The following is a 14,175-nucleotide window of genomic DNA, read 5'->3' as shown; positions in this document are numbered from 1 at the left end:
GCTTATTTTCTATAGGAAAATAGAATTCAAAGAAGAAATCTTCTTGAAATAACGATTCATAGACTTGTAGAGTTGGCATCCTGAGGATCATCTAGTCCAACCCCTGCAATGCAGGAACCTCAACATGTTGTCCCACATCCAATTTGAAACCATGGCGGAACCAGCTTAGCTTTGCAAATGTGCTAGAAGTTTTATTGCTGCATATGCACTGAATTATCTAACTCCACTTGAGAATAATCTAAATTGGACAATCTCTTCAGTAATGTGTTAAGGCCTAGACTGGCAACTTAAAGGACTAGTTTGAGGATTAGTTGATATGTTAGAGGGATTGTTATTAATATTATTGGTTAATGTTATAGAATTGACTCCAGTTCCTCTGCATCTAGTACACTGCCCTGGTATCACATTGCAGTGAAGGGCAGGTTTAAAATAATATTTATTTATTTATTTTAGACCATTTTTATACCACAATATATATATATAAATCTCTAAGCAGTGTGCAGAAAAACACAACTTCAGCAGCAACAAATCTTACTCAAAAAAATCATTTACAAATGTTTACATTTTTACAGAATTACTAATACCCATAAATCAACATACTCTTCCGTTTTCCAGAGACAGCCTCAGAATTGAAGAAGCATCCCAATTTCTGCTTGGATCCTGGAATGTCCCAGTTTCCCTTTTTTCTCCCCTTCACTCCTCAGAGAACAATTAAAAGTGGTTTGAGTGTTTTTATGTGTCTAGGTGCAAAAAGAGAGTTCTGTTTATACTGAAAATAACATTTCTGCGCCAAAGGAAGCAAATGGTGATATTGGCACATGAAGCCCTTCTTATAATTTTGAAGGAAAAGGTCACCAATCCACTTTAAATTCTTTCATTGCAATGCTTCAGCAGCCAGACATTTCTTAGGAAACATGGGAAGTGTTTATTCCTTTATTGTAATTGGAGCCTTACACCGTCTACTCAGAAGGAAGCCCCACTGTATTCAATGGAGCTAACTCTCAGGTAACTGGGTAAAGACTGCAGTCCTAAGCATTCTTACTCAAAACTAGGTCCCGCTGAATTCAATAGGATTTACTCTCTGGCATGTTACTGATCATTCTCACAGTTTCTATATTATTATTATTATTATTATTATTATTATTATTATTATTATTTCCTGCCTTCTTCCCTGGCAAGGACTCATGGCAGCTTAGAGTTAAATTTTTATTTTGTTCCGTTTATCTCTGGATAAATCCCTCGTACATTTTTTCTTTACAACAATCCTGTGAGGTATGTTTGGTGAAGGGGTTGTAATTGGCTCAATGCAACAGATGTAGATGTGCATATGGTGTCCATGTGTGTGGTGAGATCAAATGCAGAGGAAGCTGCATCTCCTTTCTTCGTGGGAGAAATGTAGGAGGGTATGAATCAATATCCACTGCTACTACTTCTGACACAGCTCACCTCTCGCCTTGTGGCTCTCTCCAAGAGCTGCCCCCATCCATCCAGTGCCCAGATCAAACTCACACTTTCCCACAAAAATCCCACAAAGGAGGAGGATCCTGGAAACTTATTCTTTCACTCTAGGCATGCTTTTAGTGGGCAAGCCCAAGCGGGACGGTCCCCAGTCCCCATGAGACAGAAGCCCATGCCTGGGACAAACAACACTTACCTCATGCATTTCTTCTGTCATGGAATCTTAGACTGTGTACATGTGATTCCCTGACTGTCAAACATCCAGGCACTGACCAGACCCAGAACAGCTTAGCACATGTCCTGTGCCCCTCATGTCCTGGGACCATGAGAATGAAATGATAATGTTGGGGAAGGGCATTTCAGTTCAGCTCTGAAATACGACAAGAGCACCCATCTCGATCTGAAACACAGCTGTTCCAATAGCAGAGCAATTATGCAGTCTTAAAAAGGTGCCTCTGTGTTTACCTCTGCCTCTCTAGATTTCTGGGGATTTTTGAGCTTCTTTGATTAATTGTATTGCACACCCACCCTCTGTTTTCATTTCCTAATGAGAGTTACTGTTGTCCATGATGCATCTTGAATTGTAATTTGAATGGAAGGATAATAAACCAGCCTGGGGAAAATATGACATACTAATTATTCTTAAGTCCCCCTTCCAGGAAGACGACAGCAGTAATTAGTCCATTTGGAGCCAGAGGTGCCCCTTTGTTGGGATTCTCTAATTATTGTATTTAGTTACATGTTAAATCAAGAAACAGCCCCTCTGTTTGTTTACAAATGCCTATCTTCAATAGGCAAAGCACTGAGAGCCTCATTTGGGGGGGGGGGGAGTAAGATGTGACTCCATCTCTTTGCATTACATTTCTTATCCCCAGTCCCATAAAAGCTTTTAGAATGGTTGGAAAAGGGTCATTGTAAGGGGAACCAAAGAGTCATCATCTTCCCTCCCCCAACTGTGATCCTTGTCTTAAAATGTCCCGTTTGCAGCCATTCCTAAATCTTATTTAAGAACATGAATTTCAATTTTTATTGTTTTTCCTTTTTAAAATAAAATTTTCATTAGATTTTCCACAATGATAACACAAACCACAAAGCAAAATGATACACAAAAACAGAAAAAAAGAAACAATAAACAGATAAACAATAACAACAAACTTAATTCTTCACAAATCCAACCTTTTAAATATCTTGGTTGACTTCCTCAAATCCCTTCCTTCTGAGTTTCTTGTAATTAAAAGTAACAGCTTTCCAATATCATTATTAAACTAAAACAATTTCCAATTATAGTCCATCTTATTCACTTTTCTTAACATTCTAAATCCCATTTATTTAATTATAACTTAGTTTAATCCCAGGCTTATTTGTTTCTTTCAAGTAATTTCTAATTTTTTATATTACAATATTTATTCAAAGAGTCCTTAAATTTCCTCCAGTCCTCTTGAAACTCTTCTTCTTTCTGGTCGCAGACTCTTCCAGTCAGGTCAGCTAGCTTTGAAAAGTCCATCATCTTCATCTGCCATTCTTCCACTGTTGGTAGTTCTTGTGTTTTCCAATTTTTAGCAAGTAATATTTGGGTGGCCATTGTGGCATACAAAAATAATTTAACATCTTTCTTGGGCAATTCCAAACCTTTTATTCCAAGAAGAAAGGCCTCCGGTTTCTTAATAAATGTGTATTTCAACATTTTTTTCAGTTCATTATAAATCTTCTCCCAGAAGTCTTTCACCTTGGGACAAGTCCACCACATATGGGAAAAAGTACCTTCTTTTTCTTTACATTTCCAACAAAGGTTATCACTATTGTGATAAATCTTTGCTAGTTTTAAAGGGGTCAAGTACCATCTACACATCATCTTTGTAATATTTTTCTTCAACATAGCCGGACACATCTGTTTGGGAAAATATAAAGATTCGAAAAACAAACAGACATTATCTGAATTGAAGAAGCTGGGGAAAAACCTGCAGTAAGTACAGACTCTGGTGTATGAGCTCAGACTTCAAAGAGACCCTTATCATGATGTGTGGACTGTGGAGGTGTTTGGTATGTCTTTTTTCTTCTTCCTTAACATCAATAATTGGTTCTTCATGGCAAGCCTCATTAAAAACTTAAATTGTTTTTTTAAAAAATGAGTACAGATGGAGTTCTATATACAATTGGGACTTATGGGCAGCCTCTTTTCTTTTCAGACTTGAAATGCTTGTTAAAGAGGAGAACAAAGATTAAGATGGCGCTCCCTTACTACGCAGTTATGGAACATTTGAAATCCCTCCCGGTGAGATCAGCCAGCTCCATAAATTCTATCATCTTCATCTGCCATTCTTCCATTGTTGGTAGTTCTTGTGTTTTCCATTTTTTGGCTAGTAAAATCCGTACAGCAGTTGTGGCATACAAAAATACTTTTACATCTTTTTGGGGCAATTCGACACCTGTTATTCCAAGGAGAAAGGCCTCTGGTTTCTTCATAAAGGTATATTTCATCAATTTTTTTAGTTCATTATATATTCTTTCCCAGAAGTCTTTTACTTTGAAACAAGTCCACCACATATGATAAAAAGTACCTTCCTTTTCTTTACATTTCCAACATAAGTTAGCACAATTGTGGTAGATCTTTGCCAGTTTAACAGGGGTTAAGTACCATCTATACATCATTTTCATAACATTCTCTTTTAACATTGTACATGTAGTAAACTTAACCCCTTTCTTCCAAAGTCTTCCCCAATCCTCTAGCATTATGTTATGTCCCACATCTTGTGCCCAATTGAGCATAACTGATTTTACTTGCTCATCTTTTGTATGCCATTCCAATAACAAAGTATACATCTTAGACATATTTTAAACATTAGTATCTAACAACTCCGTTTCCAGTTTGTTTTTCGGTTGCAAAACCTTTTTTCTTGTCAATCTTAAATAGTTCATTAATTTGGTAATATTGGAGCCAATTTACTTTATCTTTGATTAATTCAAATGATTTTAACTTGAATCCCTCCCCGTCCTCAACCAGTAAGTCTGAGTATCTCAACCACTTATTTTCCATATTGAGCTTTTTTTGTGCCTGCGCTTCCATTGGTGAGATCCATTTGGGTGTTTTTCTTACCAAAAGATCCTGATATCTAATCCACACATTAAAAAGTGCCTTCCTAATTATATGATTTTTAAAACCGCTATGGGCCTTTATTTTATCATACCAAAGATATGCATGCCAGCCAAACCTATTGTCCAATCCTTCTAGGTCCAAAATATCTTCATTTTCTAAATTGATCCAGTCTTTAATCCAGCAGAAGGCCGCAGCCTCAAAATATATCTTTAAATCGGGCAGGGAAAAGCCTCCTCTTTCTTTTGAATCTGTAAGTAGTTTATACTTGATTCTCGGTTTTTTTCCTTCCCAGATAAATTTGGACAGGGCCTTCTGCCATTCTTTAAAACATTTGACATTATCAATAAGGACCAATGAGACGGAAACATGGAAGGTGCCTAAAGAAGCCAGGGTGGCTATCTAAAGAACTTTTAACTGAGTTAAGATTAAAAAAGGATGTGTACAAAAAATGGAAAAGGGGGGAAACCACTAAAGAGGAATTCAAACAAATAGCCAGCACGTGTAGACACAAAGTCAGAAAAGCTAAAGCACAGAATGAACTCAGGCTTGCTAGAGAGGTTAAAAGCAAAAAAAAAAAAAAAAAAAAGGCTTTTATGGGTATGTTCGTAGCAAAAGGAAGAACAAAGAAACAGTGGGGTCACTCAGAGGAGAAGATGGTGAAATGCAAACAGGGGACACAGAAAGGCTGAACTCCTCAATGTCTTCTTTGCCTCAGTCTTCTCCGATAAAGAAAACAATGGCTGACCTGAAGAATTTGGAGCAAATGATTCAGCAGAGGAAACACAGCCCAGAATAACTAAGGAGATAGTACAAGAATACTTGGCTAGTTTAGATGTATTCAAGTCTCCAGGGCCAGATGAACTGCATCCAAGAGTATTAAAGGAACTGGCAGATGTGATCTCAGAACCACTGGCAGTCATCTTTGAGAATTCCTGGAGAACAGGCGGAGTCCCGGCAGACTGGAGGAGGGCAAATGTTGTCCCTATTTTCAAAAAGGGGGAAAGAGAGGACCCAAATAATTACCGCCCAGTCAGTCTGACATCAATACCAAGGAAGATTCTGGAGCAGATCATTAAGCAAACAGTCTGTGAGCACCTAGAAAGGAATGCTGTGATCACCAATAGTCAGCATGGATTTCTGAAAAGTAAGTCATGTCAGACTAACCTGATCTCATTTTTTGACAGAATTACAAGCCTGGTAGATGAAGGGAACGCAGTGGATGTAGCCTACCGTGATTTCAGCAAGGCATTTGACAAAGTGCCCCATGATATTCTTGTAAAGAAGCTGGTAAAATGCGGTCTTGACTATGCTACCACTCAGTGGATTTGTAACTGGCTGACTGACCGAAGCCAAAGGGTGCTCATCAATGGTTCCTCTTCATCCTGGAGAAGAGTGACTAGTGGGGTGCCACAGGGTTCTGTCTTGGGCCCGGTCTTATTCAACATCTTTATCAACGACTTGGAGGATGGACTCAAGGGCATCCTGAACAAATTTGCAGATGACACCAAACTGGGAGGGGTGGCTAACACCCCAGAGGACAGGATCACACTTCAAAACGACCTTGACAGATTAGAGAACTGGGCCAAAACAAACAAGATGAATTTTAACAGGGAGAAATGTAAAGTATTGCACTTGGGCAAAAAAAATGAGAGGCACAAATACAAGATGGGTGACACCTGGCTTGAGAGCAGTACATGTGAAAAGGATCTAGGAGTCTTGGTTGACCACAAACTTGACATGAGCCAACAGTGTGACGCGGCAGCTAAAAAAGCCAATGCAATTCTGGGGTGCATCAATAGGACTATAGCATCTAGATCAAGGGAAGTAATAGTGCCACTGTATTCTGCTCTGGTCAGACCTCACCTGGAGTACTGTGTCCAGTTCTGGGCACCACAGTTCAAGAAGGACACTGACAAACTGGAATGTGTCCAGAGGAGGGCAATCAAAATGGTCAAAGGCCTGGAAACGATGCCTTATGAGGAACGGCTAAGGGAGCTGGGCATGTTTAGCCTGGAGAAGAGGAGGTTAAGGGGTGATATGATAGCCATGTTCAAATATATAAAAGGATGTCACATAGAGGAGGGAGAAAGGTTGTTTTCTGCTGCTCCAGAGAAGCGGACACGGAGCAATGGATCCAAACTACAAGAAAGAAGATTCCATCTAAACATTAGAAAGAACTTCCTGACAGTAAGAGCTGTTTGACAGTGGAATTTGCTGCCAAGGAGTGTGGTGGAGTCTCCTTCTTTGGAGGTCTTTAAGCAGAGGCTTGACAACCATAATGTCAGGAGTGCTCTGATTGTGTTTCCTGCTTGGCAGGGGGTTGGACTCGATGGCCCTTGTGGTCTCTTCCAACTCTATGATTCTATGATTCTAATAATAGGTAAAGTTTGAAATAAAAACAACATTTTCGGCAATACATTCATCTTAACCACCAATATTCGACCCATAAGTGAAAATTTTAAATTTGACCAAATCTCTAAATCTCTTTTTATTTCATTCCATACTTTCTCATAATTATCTTTATACAAATTCAAGTTCTTAGCTGTTAGATTCACACCCAAATATTTAACCTTCTTCGTAAATGCTAGCCCTGTTTTTTATATAAGGGTTTTTCTTTCGTCTTTATCTAAATTTTTATCAATTACTTTGGTTTTGCTCTTATTTAATTTAAAACCAGCCAGATGCCCGTACTCCTGTATCATCTCCAGTGCTTTTACTGCACTGGTCTCTGGATCTTGTAAAGTTAGAACCTAATCATCAGCAAAGGCTTTTAATTTATGTTGCTTCGAACCCACTGCAAGACCAGTCTCCTGTTACAGTGGTCAACCAGATACCCCTATGGGAAGCCCACAGGCAGGATCTGAGCCCCCAAGCCCCCTCCCTTCCTGTGGTTTCCAGCAACTGTTATTCAGAAGCCTAAGGTGGCGGAATCCAACACTCCAAGCATCCTAGCTCTGCCAATGCAATTGCAACGTTTACTATGCAGTCCTAAGATATCAAAACCTCCTTTTTGAAATGCATAGATGCATAGAGTGTTATTTACTGTACCACATTTGTGTTTTCATCCAGCCAGGCATTTACAAAGCATCAGGGACTCAGGGACATCCCTACGATAAGGCGGGGTGAGGCAGCTGCCTCGGGTGGCCAAAGTCTCCCCTGTGATCACTTGCTGCCCTCCACTTCAGTGGAAGACACTGCCCTTTCCCAGGACTGGAATAATATTCCACCCCCAGTCCTGCTGGCTTCTCTCTGTGCCTCAGGGGAGGGCTCCATCTTGTCCTTTGCACCAGGCAGAAATGTATACTGAGGCAGCACTGTAGCGAATAAAGCTAATATGGAAAGTAATCAGACCCTGTGTGATTTAATTCCATTCTGTTTTTCATAGCAGTTGTAAAATTTCCATTGGGAAGTTTCTGGAATGAGGGAAATTGAATAATTTTGGTGGGGGGGGGGGCGCTTCACATGTGTATGTTCAGACTTTTTGAATGCCTCATGCACTTCCAAGAAAAAGAAAGAAAGAAAGAAAGACAGTCTATGCACTGACAACTAAATACACACACACACACACACACACACACACCTCTGGAAGTTTGAAATTAGATTTCTGAAGGCTAAATCTAATGCTGACTTTATTCTGAGAGCCACAGGCAAGTGTGTCTTTCCTGGGCTTGATCAATCAAATCCAATTTCTTGTGTTCTCGAAGATTTAATGTAGTTTGTGTGTATATAGGATTTTTTCTGTCTCTAACTTACCTACTTAGAAAGCTTCTTCCACTATGATGAACAGAGAGATACATTGATTTATGTAGCCTGCTAGGAGTCTTTTGCTTACTGAATGTAATTAGCTGAAACATTACATCTCCCTTATATTATGCATGCAGAGAAAGCATTAGATGACTCATGGAATAAATGTTGTTGTTTTAATTTAGAGAAGCATTTGTGAAACAAAATTACCAGGAGGCCCAAGGACTGGAGCTAAGGGCAACCATCCTGGTTCCCAGAAACCCTTGCCCCTCGTTTCCCCTCACTGTCAAGTTTCTCTCAGTTTCTCATTTGTTCCAATCGTCCACATCAGATTGAGCATTAAAAACAAAACTCCTAATGAAAATGCACTAGCATTTTTGTGAGAATTCCTCCCAATATTCAAATTTTTGCATGCAATTTTGGATAATATGCACATTATTTGCAACACTGTTCTCTCTGATGTAATGCATGTTTGCATCTTGTTTTCAGTAATACATGCATTTTAAAGTGCACTTTACCTCAGGGGATGCATTTTGGTGCATGTTACTTGGCCGGAGAATTGCACTGCATTGCAAAATGTGAAGATGTGTGAATTTTGAAGGTTGTGTTTCAGTTCACATGTTGTTATGGATAGGAAAGTTCACCTTTAAATGTGAACCAAATTGAAATTCTCCCCATTTGTAACAGTGAGTCTTACCTGCTATTGACAAAGGAGACAATTTTATCTTTGCCTATATGTGTGGTGAAAAAACTTTTTGCCTGTTGGTGAGAGGCCCCACAATTATGGAACTCAATTGCAAGTAATATGAGGCAAGAGTCATCCCTTGTTAATTTCAAATGGAGCTTAAAGACTTGCTTTTTAAAACCATGGTCACTGGAGACTAATTTGGATCTGAAAACTGGATGTGCTGGAGTTTTTTTGGTTTGGTTTCTTTCTGAGCTGGTTGAGATAATTCGCTTTCTTATACATTGCACTTATTCACATAATTCTGGAATGGTATGTATGTTTTCAATGCTTCATGGTTTCAATTTGAGTTTTGGGGAATATGTATCATTGTAAACTGCTTTGGGATTTTTTTTGGCATAAAAATGCAGTCCAAAAATCTATACAATAAATATGTAGTCTTGGATTCACTCAAGATTTCATTGGGGGTTTGCAGAAGGGCATACTTCAGAGGCTACAGAGGGCAGAAGCTAAGAAATATTGGAAGAGGGACAGCAGGAAGAATTAGCAGCTCCAGAGGAGAGACAGCTGACAGACTCAGTGTCCCTGGAAAGCATTCCTGACCCCCCCCCCAAACCAGGCGGGCATGGAGGGTATTAGAACAGAGGCAGAAAGCTCAGATTAACCAATGCAGGAGTGACGTCGAACATGGGAGACATAGGAGGTGGGACTTTACTTGGAGCAAAACCATGATTAGGGAAGGCTGCATTCCTTGGTAAGAACCTTTATCTTTTCTCTGATTCTGGGCTGCCACTGTGGGAGGGATCTGATTCCCCAAACCACTGTTCTAAATGCTGTCCTCCTAGGGTCAGATAAGGCCAGGCAGCTCGGCAATGTTTATGCAGCATAGGAAGAAAGCAGTGTAGGCACACAGGCATAATTCACGGATGCATTCTATCTAAAGGACAAAGGATGTTTTGCTAAAGAGGTAAATGTTGAGTTAGCATTTGGGTGAGAACTAGCATCTCTCCTTGAAGCCGTCTGAGGCACAGAAAAAGGAGTTGGGAGACGAATTTATTACCCTCTTCCCTTCCCACTGAAGATCTGGTTGCCAAGACAACTGTTCAATAAGTTGTAAGTTGAGACCAAATGGACCAGGAGCACACCAGATAAATACAGGAAATGATATCAGAATGGAGCCATGCATGTTTACACCCCATAACATGTAACCTTTCTTGATGTATGTAGAAAGATGTTTTATGACTCTTTGTGTGCAGTGTTTGAAGCTGCTATATAGGCTTCTTTTCCTGATGTGCCTCATGGCAGTCTTTTCTAACTAGCAGTTCTGCTAAACATCTGATTATCAAGGCTGTCCTATGGTAATAACTTTAATAAACTGGTTCCCAACAGGATATGCTGGGCTTCAGAGGCACCGACTTGAGCCCCAGACTGTGGGTGCCCAGCAGTGCACACAACATGATGTCATGATGTCACGTCATGTCGCACATGTGCACATGCACTGCTCAGCCTCCGCCCACCAGTGATGCAGTGGTGACTGGGCTGGGGCCTCCACCTCTGCTGCGAGGCCCACCACAGCCACAGACGCACCCCAGAAGCATGTCCGCAGCCACAGTGGGCCCCAGCAGAGTTGGAGGTAATGCAGCGGGGGGGGGGGTGTGGAGGCCGGGCACCCACAGTGAAAATTTTGTGGGTGCCCAGGGCTCCCGGGGCCCCTGGAGTTGGCACCAGTGCTGGGATTGCAGTTATTCTCTTGGTTTCATGTCTTAATTAAAGGTGTTCACTCACCTGGGTAAGAACAAGTGTTGTAAGTAAGTCTGGTAAGTAAATTCTTACCAGAGTTGCTTCTATGTACTACATGTCAAAGGTTTCTTTATCAGCATTTGGAACAGCATGGGTATGGATATGTGGTCAAGAGTCTTTTACTGTCCACAAGACATTCCTGGTCATTGTGATTCAACAGCACTCAGGCCAAGAAAAGAAGTGCTACATTTTCCTAATTGGTAGATTCTGAAAGGACAGGTTACCACTTTAACAGATGACAGTCTTTCAGTGAAAGGGCTGGATTTTCTCTAAACTGCAGAAAATGCCCACTAAGAGCTATTTTCCAGCTCCCCATTCTAATCACAGAAAATTGTTTTATTGATCTGTTGTCTCACTTTGGCTAAAAACACGATTGCCTGTGTTTTATGCTTCTGCCTTGTCCTGTCAACATGAAGGCTAGTTAGCAGATCGCAGGTAAAATATGTGCTCATTTTGGATTTATGAGGGGAGGCAGCAGCCAATAACCAAACTGAACTCTGACTGTCATTGTTACTTAAAAAGAAAAAAGGAAACCAAAAGGAAAAAGTTGAAATCCTCGGAACGGAGTTTTGCAAGGCTGCTGCGATGCAGTTCAAGGTTCCTTTCTAGAAAAATGGCTGACGTTAAACTGTGCCAAGGATGGATGAAAGCAACTCTGCATCCATTTAATATAATCAACATGACACCCTCCTGATGTGGCTGGTCTTACAGCCCTCTTCTTCCCTGACCATTGGACACCATGGCAGGGATTCTTTGGAGTTGTATAGTTCATATTATCTGGACAACAGACGCAAACATCTGGAAGGGGCTACACTGGCTACATTCTATCCAAAGGTTAAGTGCAATTAATATTGGAACAATTATAAAAACACACACATCTAATATCTAATATTCAATCAAAGATCACCATTTTTACCTCACAATGCTGGTGAAGCTCTTCCAAGCTAGGCTTGGATGCAAACTCAGAGCTGGCACATCACACAGGACTGGGCCACAGTGGTGGCAGCCTCTCTTCCTCCTTGCCTCTTCTCCAGAAGCCACTATGAGCTGCCCAAGGGAGGAGGGTGGGAGCAGTGGCCACGGAGAAGCCATTCCCTCACAGCAGCCCCCACTGCCACCACCTCCATCACTCGGGACAAGCGCTGGCTCATCCTCCTCCCTGAGCTGGGTGGCAGTAGCACTGGCAAGGAAAATAGGGACCTTCTGGGATTAAATCAGAAGCTGGCGTGTCTTTCATAATTCCAGGACTGTCCCTGGAAAATTGGGACACTTTGAGGGAATGCCATGGGAGACAGTTTCCCCATGGGCTGCTGTAATGCAGGAGTGCAAGACCTGTGGCTCTCAGATGCCATTGGACTACAGCACCTGTCATCCCTGACTCTCTTGACCATGCCAACTGGAGCTGATGGGAATTTGGCATTCAACAACTTATGGGGGGCTGCCCCTGAAATTTAATCTTGTTAAAAGAGCTGTCTTTCTGTAACAGCTAATTTTGCTGAATCATTGAATCGGAGTCTTATACCAATCCTTCTCGCTTCTGCTATCCTTGATATTTAATAAAGCAATATGGATATTAATCCTGGTCCACACTCCATGCCTCTTAAATGCCAAACTGCATGATTACTTTTAGGATAACTACTTGAATTTTCTTTTTCTTCCTGTGGTGCTCGGCAAAATTCAATAGGTGTTTAAATTGAAGGCAAATGTCTTGAATGCTAAAATCACCGTTTCATGAAGTCTTAATGAGCCCATTACTTATGGAAGCATTGAAGAGAGATAAACCTAGAGGGGATTTTTTCTTTCCTTCTTTCTCAGGAGCCAGATGTATGTTGCTCTCTCTAGGGTAAAGAAAAAGCCCTGAAAGCATTTGTTTGCAAGCTTTGCCAGAGAAAGGCAGAAGTGGCAAAGTTTACCACAGGAAGGAACTCATGTGTTCTTTCCTCTCTCTCTCTCTCTCTCTCTTTCACACACACACACACACACACACACACACACACACGACCCCAAACTGACTTTGGAGACAGATAGAATTTGCTCTGTACTGTATTATTATTTCTGAAAGTAGAGTAGGCTTTCTTTACCCCATGGTAGGATTGTTCCTGGTGAAAACTCAAACTGATAGTTGGCAGAGCTCTTAGTTCAGAATGGGCCCAAGCCATCCACGTCTTCATCACCCAACCTCCATAAGGAGATGGTGTAACAAGCCACTGATTCAAGATACAAATGCAGTTCTGGCTCAGCCTTCCTCAAGGGGTCATTACAACGTGCATTTCTTTCTCTCTTCAATCTTGCCAGCTCCCCTTTACCACAGGCTATATAGACTAAGCAATCTGAGGCTTTTACGCATCATGTCGTCCACTGCAATTGTCAGCCCCGTCTTATTTAGTTTTGTAAGATGAAAGTGGGTAATGTTCTATTTCTGTCAAAGGGAAAGAAGTCAGAAGAGGCAGGGAGGGGGTTGGAAGGCCAGGGATTTTTTTTTTTTTTAATGATCTGGTTTGGAATCAGTCAGTGTAACATGCAAGGGAGCTGTTACTGTTCTTAAATAATCCCTCTTTCCTTAACCATGTGTCCAGAAAAGCCTGAAGCCTGAGTCTCTAACCCCTTGTGAAGGAACCTGGAAAAGTATGTGTCAGAGCTGGCTCCTGGTCCCAGCTCACGAAGGCCCAACGCTAGCCGGTAGTAAAGTATCAAAGTCTTTATTGAAGAATAGTTTCCATTCCAAGCCTCAGCGCCCCAGCTCTACGTCTGGAGTCTAGACCGGCGTAGCTCCGTCTGAGTCTCCGCCCCCTGTACACCAGTTTAAGACTCTAATCTTACTCCACCTCTCCCTTCTCTCCTTTCTCCTCTGGGTCCTGCTGCCCCCCGGGGTCTCCTCCCTCCTGGACTCCTCTGACGCAGACGTTGACCCTCCTGACTCCTCCCGCTCCCTTCGGCGGGCTTTAGGACTTGGCTCCCTACCCGGGCTGCCAACTGTGCCGCCTTCCTGTACATTTGAACTTGGCGCGCGCGCGCGTTTAACCTTCCTCTTTACCGTTTCCTCGCTCCCTGACAGAGGCGTGGTCAATCCTGCCTCATGTTCTCCCGCTGGTAGCGCGCCGCCTGATCCCGATGCCTGGGACTCCTCCCCCCTACTTCCCTCTGGTATGGACGCTGGTCCAGATTTCCAGCTGCTGCTCTCTGAGTCCCCTTTGGCCCCTTCTCCCTGAAGTGCCCCCCTGGGTACTCCCCTTGCCCTGACCATGGGAGCCCCTTTTTGTGAATCCTCTGATTCACTGGACAGACTCAGAGACCTCGGATCGCTGTCATCGCTGACATTTCCTTCGGACTCCTCCCCTTCGCTCTCCATTTCCTCCCTCTCCTGTGCCTCTGCTCCTGAACCCCTGACATCCAT

This window comes from Podarcis tiliguerta, assembly GCF_965153285.1.
Source record: "Podarcis tiliguerta genome assembly, chromosome: 14".
In the NCBI taxonomy this organism is placed as follows: domain Eukaryota; kingdom Metazoa; phylum Chordata; class Lepidosauria; order Squamata; family Lacertidae; genus Podarcis; species Podarcis tiliguerta.
Note: the sequence above shows the minus strand (reverse complement) of the source record.